General features: G+C 57.8%; 1 protein-coding gene and 1 long non-coding RNA gene across 2 annotated transcripts in view; both read right to left on the reverse strand.

The window, feature by feature from the left end:
• The window catches only part of FAM20C (family with sequence similarity 20, member C), an 83,301-nt gene that overhangs the window by 53,496 nt on the left and 21,967 nt on the right, over positions 1-7,838 (reverse strand). The gene's annotated exons all lie outside the window — the stretch shown is intronic.
• On the reverse strand, positions 5,571-7,805 carry LOC105537873. Its single transcript, XR_001005791.1, has 2 exons — positions 6,740-7,805; positions 5,571-6,387 (listed from the first exon to the last, which is right to left on the reverse strand). It is a non-coding gene; the product is annotated as an uncharacterized LOC105537873 (long non-coding RNA).

The following is a 7,838-nucleotide window of genomic DNA, read 5'->3' on the forward strand; positions in this document are numbered from 1 at the left end:
GTGGTGGTGTGTGTCTGTCCCAGCTACGCGGGAGGCTGACGTGGTGGTGGTGTGTGTCTGTCCCAGCTACGCGGGAGGCTGACATGGGAAGATTGAGGCCAGGGGCTCAAGATCAGCCTGGGCAACAGAGACCCCGTTTCTACAAAACAATGGGGCTCAGGACACGGACACCTGTCCCGCCTCCTTTCCAGGGTCCTGGTGAGTTGGCTGGTGCCTCATGTGACCTGCCAGAACCTCGGCTGCTCCTGTAGAATGGGGGTGACACGCCTCATCCAGGACCACCCTTAGGACTACGTGGGGACAGTGCTATGAGTGGTCAGAACAGCAGCCGTGTGGGGACTCACCGTGGCGAGGGCCACATGAGTGCCACGTCCCCTCCCCGAGAACTGAGAACAGCAAGAGCACGCACGGGGACTCACCACAGCGAAGGCCACATGAGTGCCACAGCCCCTCTCTGAGCACTGACAATAGCGGCAGTGTGGGGACTCACCACAGCCAGGGCCACACAGGTGCCACGTCTCCCCCCAGCACAGAGAACAGCAACGGTGTGGGTGCTCACCACGGCAAAGGCCATGAGTGCCACGCGCCCTTCCTGAGCACTGACAACAGTGGCAGCGTGGGGACTCAACATGGCCAGGGTCACACAGGTGCCACGTCCGCTCCCTGAGCACGGAGAACAGCAATGGCGTAGGCCCTCACCACGGCAAAGGCCACGAGACGCCACGTCCTTCCCTGAGCATTGAGAACAGTGGCAGTGTGGGGACTCACCATAGCAAAGGCCACATGAGTGCCACGGCCCCTCCCCGAGCACCAAAAACAGCGACGATGTGGGCACTCTACATGGCAAAGGTTGCGTGAGTGCCACGTCTCTTCCCTGAGTGTGAGAGCAGCAGCAGTGGGGGCTCGCCACCGCAATGGCCACTCAGGTGCCATGTGCCCTCCCCATTTCTGATGCTCTTGCTGCCCCTGAGCTCACAGCTCACACCCCGGCCTGGCCAGGTCACGTGCTCATTCCCTCCAGGCAGCGTCTGCTCCAGCCACTGCCCTGTCAGGAACCACGACTGACAGGCCATGGTCAAGACTGGGGCTGGGCTCAGCGCCCTGGACCACTGTGCAGTCAGGTCTGTCAATGAAACTGTCTGAGGCCGTGCCCTCCGCAGGTGAAGGAAGCAGCAACAAATCTCATTTCTCTCCAAAACACTGCACAGAATCTGAACGCCGGCCTCAGGTGGGCCAGCAGCTCAAGGTTCCATAGACGGGTTCCATCCCAGCTTCTCACCGGGCACCGCAGATGGGCTCCGTCCCGGCTTCTCACCAGGCACCGGGACGGGGTCCATCCGGCTTCTCACCAGGCACCGGGAGGGGCTCCATCCCGGCTTCTCACCAGGCACCGCAGATGGGCTCCGTCCCGGCTTCTCACCAGGCACTGGGACGGGCTCCATCTGGCTTCTCACCAGGCACCGGGATGGGCTCCATTCGGCTTCTCACCGAGCACCAGGACGGGCTCCATCCCGGCTTCTCACCGGGCACCGTAGACGGGCTCCATCCCGGCTTCTCACTGGGCACCGTAGACGGGCTCCATCCAGCTTCTCACCGGGCACTGGGACGGGCTCCATCCCGGCTTCTCACCAGGCACTGGGACGGGCTCCATCCAGCTTCTCACCGGGCACCGTAGACGGGCTCCATCCAGCTTCTCACCGGGCACCAGGACGGGCTCCATCCAGCTTCACACCGGGCACCGGGACGGGCTCCATCCGGCTTCTCACCGGGCACCGGGACAGGCTCCGTCCCAGCTTCTCACCGGGCACCAGGACGGGCTCCATCCGACTTCTCACCAGGCACTGGGACGGGCTCCGACCAACTTCTCACCGGGCACCAGGACGGGCTCCATCCCGGCTTCTTACTGGGCACGGGGGTTTTCAATGACAGCAAACAGCGTATGATTTTACCAATAATCAAGGCAGTCCATTAAAAACTTAGACTCCATAACCATTTTCTTCTGAATACAGTGCACGTATTTTTAAAACTGGGATGCCTGGATGGGCACCTGAAGCTGGGTAGTTTTCTCCTAAAAGTAAAACTGTGGTTGACTTTAGTTTTCCATTTTTTTCCTTAACTGTGTTTCTGATTTCCACAACGAATAGGGAGTACAGTTTTTAGTAAGAAAAAAAGAAGTGATGATTAAAAAATTAGCGGCTGGATTAAGCTCCATTGGACGTTCCCATTTCCATTTAGTAACTGGGGTCACAGGATTTAAGGGTTCCTTCCTGTACCAGGTGTATCAGCTCCTTCCAGGGCTCGTAACCCTGCTTTTTAAAATAACAACATATTGGCTGGGCGCGGTGGCTCACGTCTGTAATCCCAGCACTCTGGGAGGCCGAGACCTACAGATCACGGGATCAGGAGATCGAGACCATCCTGGCTCACACGATGAAACACCATCTCTACTAAAAATACAAAAAATTAGCTGGGCGCGGTGGCGGGCACCTGTAGTCCCAGCTACTCTGGAGGCAGGAGAATGACGTGAACCCGGGAGGCAGAGCTTGCAGTGAGCTAAGATCGTGCCACTCACTTCAGCCTGGGTGACAGAGCGAGACTCCGTCTCAGGAACAAACAAGCAAACAAACAAACAGAAACCATATTATCTGAATCTGGTCGGTTCAGTCCTTCTTCTTCCGGAAGCAGGTCCGGTCTCCCTGGCCCTTGTGCTCAGCTGTGAGGCCAGCTCCTCCCCACGGAGCAAATAAACGATTAGAAATTAAGGGGCATGAAGATCTCACAAGACTGAGGACTCCGCTGCCTGTGGACCGTGGGCCATGCCGCCCACCTGAGCCCACCATTCAGTCTACCAAGTGGGTCTTCTGCTGGAGGATGTTTGGAATTCCGCTCTAAAATCAGATATGATCTCCCCACAAAGACCAGCACACGAGCCGCCCGGCGTCTCAGGCCTTCGGCGCACATTGGGATGGCTGGGAGGTGCAGACGTCCACCCTCCTGTCACTGAACGGGTCATCCTGCCCTCACACCCAGGAAGGGGTCAGCAGGTGGCAGAGCCAGGACGCAGGGCAGGCCTCGACGAAAAGGTGCCATTCTGGGTTTTCTTAAAGACAGACCAAGGTTCACGACGCTTGGAAATCTCACCTCATTGGTAGGAGAAGCCCAGGCGCATGGGCACAGGCCCTGGGGACGGGACTGACGGAGATGCCTTCCCTGATGCAGCCTCCTGTGCCCCCGGTGGACAGGGGTCAGTCAGAGCCTGCCCAGCCCCAGCCTGGGGAGGGGTCCACTGAGAGCTGATCCCTCTGATGCCCGTGAAGCTGGCTGAGACGGGGGCGTCCTGGCACAGACCCCAGAGTCACCCCACACCGTGGACAAGTCTCAGAGACTCACCTGCTAAGCCCCCTCCCACCTACCACCTTCCCTCCATCTCCCTCTGTAGCCACCCCCCCCCCCAAATACAGGCCATTGTCAAACCAACAGCACAACTGGACCCCAGAAGGCCTCCAAGCCCCAATTCCCAGGGCAATAAAAACATGCAAATCTGGTCAGTTCAGTCCTTCTTCTGGAAGCAGGTCCCGTCTGCACTGCTCCAATGGCCACCCGTCCTCTCTGTGCACACAGGAAGATGTCCATGGGTCCCCCCATTCCCCAGTTCTCCCAATTCCCACCCAGTGGCCACCTGTCCTCTCTATGCACACAGGACAATATCCACCGGCCCCCCAACCCAGTTCTCCCAATTCCCACCCAGCGGCCACCCGTCCTCTCTAAGCACACAGGACAATATCCACAGGGCCTCCCCACCCAGTTCTCCCAATTCCCACCCAGCAGCCACCCATCCTCTCTATGCACACGGGAAGATGTCCACAGGGCCCCCCATTCCCCAGTACAATCTCACCCAGCGGCCACCCGTCCTCTCTGTGCACACGGGAAGATTTCCACAGGCCCCATTCCCCAGTGCAGTCCCACCCAGCGGCCACCCGTCCTCAGTGCACACAGGAAGATGTCCACTAGCCCCCCAATTCCCCAGTACAATCTCACCCAGCGGCCACCCGTCCTCTCTGTGCACACGGGAAGATGTCCACTGCCTTTCGAATAGTTTCTTCCCATCTGGAACACTCTCCCCTTCCGACCCACCTGCCCTGAGCACCTCCCACCACTGAACTCACCACCTTTAGACCGAAGGTGACAGGTCCGCTTCTTCCCCGGCCTCCCTGAAGAATCCCATCGCCCAGATACCCGTCAGTGTATGTGATTCATTCGTATTGATTAATCATATTAATCTACATCACTAGGTAACATGGCTAGTTAACGTGATTAACATCCACTAGTTACACAAGTTAACAGCCACTAACAGAGTGCCCTGTGCTTTCATTATTTCAAGTTGCTGTCAGCACTAAGAGCTCAGGGCCACAAAGACCCTCGGACATCACTAGGTTTTGCCCACGGTCTCTCCCCGGGTGAGGCGATGTCAGTATGCAGGTGCCTCCTCAGAAGGACTCCAGGAGACGCTGGCATCTCCTATGAAATAAGAAATATATAGAAAGATGGCTGCTGTCACGGAAATACGAATGGACTTCGGTGCCTGGCCCCAGTCAGTGTGGCCCCGGGCAAGCCACGCAACCCCAGACAGCTCCGGCAACCCGTTGGGAAGTTCTGTAAGGAAGAACCCAGAGCAGCTCTGGTGAGAGGGAGGGAGAGACGGCCCCGAAGGAAAGAGGTGTGTGGCCCGGGGCTGGGGGTCCCCACACCCCGCTTGGTGCTCACAGGAATGGAGACCGGGTACAACCACCACTCAGCCTTGGTTTCGGGTGGGAGCAGGAACCCTTTCTAACAAGATCCTCAACCTGACTAAATGAACCAGTTCCACCTCCTACAGGCCTGTGGACCACACAAACAGATCCAGGTGTGAGATGCTGCAGTCGGTGTGGGCCACCATGCTGCTGCCCTTGGCCCGGGTCATCTCGTCTGTGAAGAGGGCCAGCGTCATCCTTGGGGGTCACAGCCAGGCTGTTCACAGGCCCCTGCTGTTCACAGCCACCGTCTGGCTTCAAGTGTCAGAGTGAAGCAGTTATGCCTGAAGACGAACGGGGTCAGCTGTGTGTGCTGGAAGCAGGGCCTCACCCAAGGAGGGCTCAGATGTGAAGAATGTGACACCAGGAGGGCTCAGGTCACCCTGTTCTTCCCACGCCACACATCTCCAAGCCAGAGAGGTCTGCTGGGTGTCCCAGACCCCAGGTGCCCACACACAGCCTCATATACCCACTCACCGTGGGCACCGAAGGACCCGGTTCTGAGGAAAAGACGGAAAAGGAAAGAGTTGGCCAGCAGTGAGCACTCTGGGGCTGGCATCAAGGAGGCGAGAACTGTGGGCCCCCACTGCAAGGTAAGGGGCCGGAAGAGCTGAGAGCCCGCACCTGCTCCGGGCCTGGGTCTGCCAGTCCTCGACTCTCCTGGAGGCTTCAAGTGACAGGCAAGGCCACGTCAGCGCTGCAAGTACCGTCCATCACACACCACCCTCGGGACACTTTCGCCAGAACTGCCTCCAGCCCAGACTGTTACTTATTTCCCGATTTTCTTCAAGGCCCCTTTTATTTTGAAAGATGTTTTTTTAAAAGAAAACTGCAGCCTTGCCCCAGTGGGGACCACGTCTACCATTAGAAGGAACGTCCGCAGGAGCATGTCGGGGCACACTCCTGCAGTTAGGCGGCTGCTGTCTCTGCTGGGCATGTGGAGGCTGGTGCCTGGGAGACCCCAGGCCTCAGCAGCATGAGCTTTAGCTCCTCGCCTTCCATCAGACGGCTGGGAAGGGAGTTGAGTGCGGACTGAGCTATTGGCCGCCTCCTCCAGGCTCCACCCGAAATCGTCCTTTCCAGGCGGTCATTGTCCTTCTTTCGGGATGACCCACGGTCCCCCAGCCCTGAGGCCATGGGCCTCCAGCTAATCGGGCATCTTCCCTTTTCTCCTCCAGGTCGGCCGAGCCACGCTCTGGGACTGTGACCTGCAGAGGCAGTTGCCACCTGCAGTGGGCAGGACGGGGGGACGGTGACCTTTCTGGAGCTGGTGCTGCCTTCCAAGGAGTTCTGCTCCCAACGGACAGAGAGGGTGGCCGTGCCCTCCCGGGCACCTGCAGGCAGCTCCCTCTTGTGGGCTGACCCAGCGGAAAGCCCTTTGTTCCTCAAAGCTCACCGGCCGGTTAGTCCTAGATTCTAGCTAGACCCATTCTTCCCCTTTCGGCAGATCAGTTCGTGTCAAGGACTTTCGTCCTGTGGGGTCAGTTTTCCTTGTGCAGGCATGTTCTCCCAACCACAGGCTTTGACCCAATCCGGATGCAGCAATTCTGTATTTCAGTCCAGAAGCTGCCCAAATCCTCACACGCCAGTGGGATGACTTTTTAAAAAAGTAATTCCAAGTACAGAGTCGTTTTTTTTTTTTTTTTTTTGAGACAGAGTCTCTCTCTGTCGCCCAGGCTGGAGTGCAGTGGCCGGATCTCAGCTCACTGCAAGCTCCGCCTCCCGGGTTTACGCCATTCTCCTGCCTCAGCCTCCCGAGTAGCTGGGACTACAGGCACCCGCCACCTCGCCCGGCTAGTTTTTTGTATTTTTTAGTAGAGATGGGGTTTCACCGTGTTAGCCAGGATGGTCTCTATCTCCTGACCTCGTGATCCCCCCGTCTCGGCCTCCCAAAGTGCTGGGATTACAGGCTTGAGCCACCGTGCCCAGCTCAGACTCGTTAATTATGCCATTTATTATTTGCATCCATAATTGTGCATGATGACAGTTTAATTATCACCAGCGCCAGCCGAAGGCACCGCATGCCGGATTTCAAGCTGAATAGAGGTAGATAATATCCCAAGATTCTTTAAAGGTGGCAGTGGCCCGTTACCAGGCAGCCAGGAGCCCGGCTATAAATAAACCTCTGCCGGCTCTAACCAGCCGTCCTGCAGGCCACATGGAGCACCATGAATTCGACTGGGTGGTTCTGAGCAGGGGAGATTTCATGCAACCACTCTGAGGGACTCTCAGGCCTCGTTCTCCATTACAACAATATTTCTGGGCTCATGTTTAATAGCAAGATGAGTGACTTGAAATGAAAGCAAGCACCCAGGGGCCAGACAGCTGAGGGGACAGAACTCGGAGCCTGGAGCACGCAGGTGCTAATCTTGGACAAACCTCCTGCTTTTAGAGCCTGGGTTTCCCTCGTTGTGGAGCGGTGGTTGGAAGGCAGGGCTGGCCTTTGAAGGCTACCCCTGTTCTTGGTTGCAGGACCTGTCTAGGGGCATCAGGCTCTACACCTGCCTGACTGGCTTGGCGACGCCAAGGGCCCAGCCAGAGGCTGCTATCTCAAGCTATCTGGTCTTCACCCAGAACCTCCAACTGGGAGTTCGTACTCAGAAGGGCCCTCAGAACAGCTGTGGCTGAGTCAGGTCAGCCAGGCAGCAGCAAGCGGGGTCAGCAAGCAGGTCAGGCCCCTTCTGGGACAGAGTACATCCTCCAGGGACACTTGGCCTGGCCTAGGCCAGCCTCCTTGTGCCGTGTCCTGCAGACCAGGAGACCTGGGCCTGGGCATGGAGCAACTCCAGCGGGACGCTTGGTTCCCAGGTGAGGGATCTCTGCTTCCTAGGAAGACAGAGCTCTTCAAAAATGAGAACTCACCTGTGAGCATCTCCAAGCCCAAGGCAGGGGGAGTACAGGGCCCAGCATCCAGTCCGAGACCCTCACGAGGCTCAGGCACCTGCCCAGCTCTGGCTTCCCCAGAGAAGAAGGATCAGCCCGCCTTGAAATGCTGCTGCCATACAAAGACCCCACCCAGCAGGTGAGCTGCCCCGAAATACTACTGCA

Source organism: Mandrillus leucophaeus, unplaced genomic scaffold (assembly GCF_000951045.1).
Source record: "Mandrillus leucophaeus isolate KB7577 unplaced genomic scaffold, Mleu.le_1.0 Scaffold180, whole genome shotgun sequence".
Taxonomy (NCBI): domain Eukaryota; kingdom Metazoa; phylum Chordata; class Mammalia; order Primates; family Cercopithecidae; genus Mandrillus; species Mandrillus leucophaeus.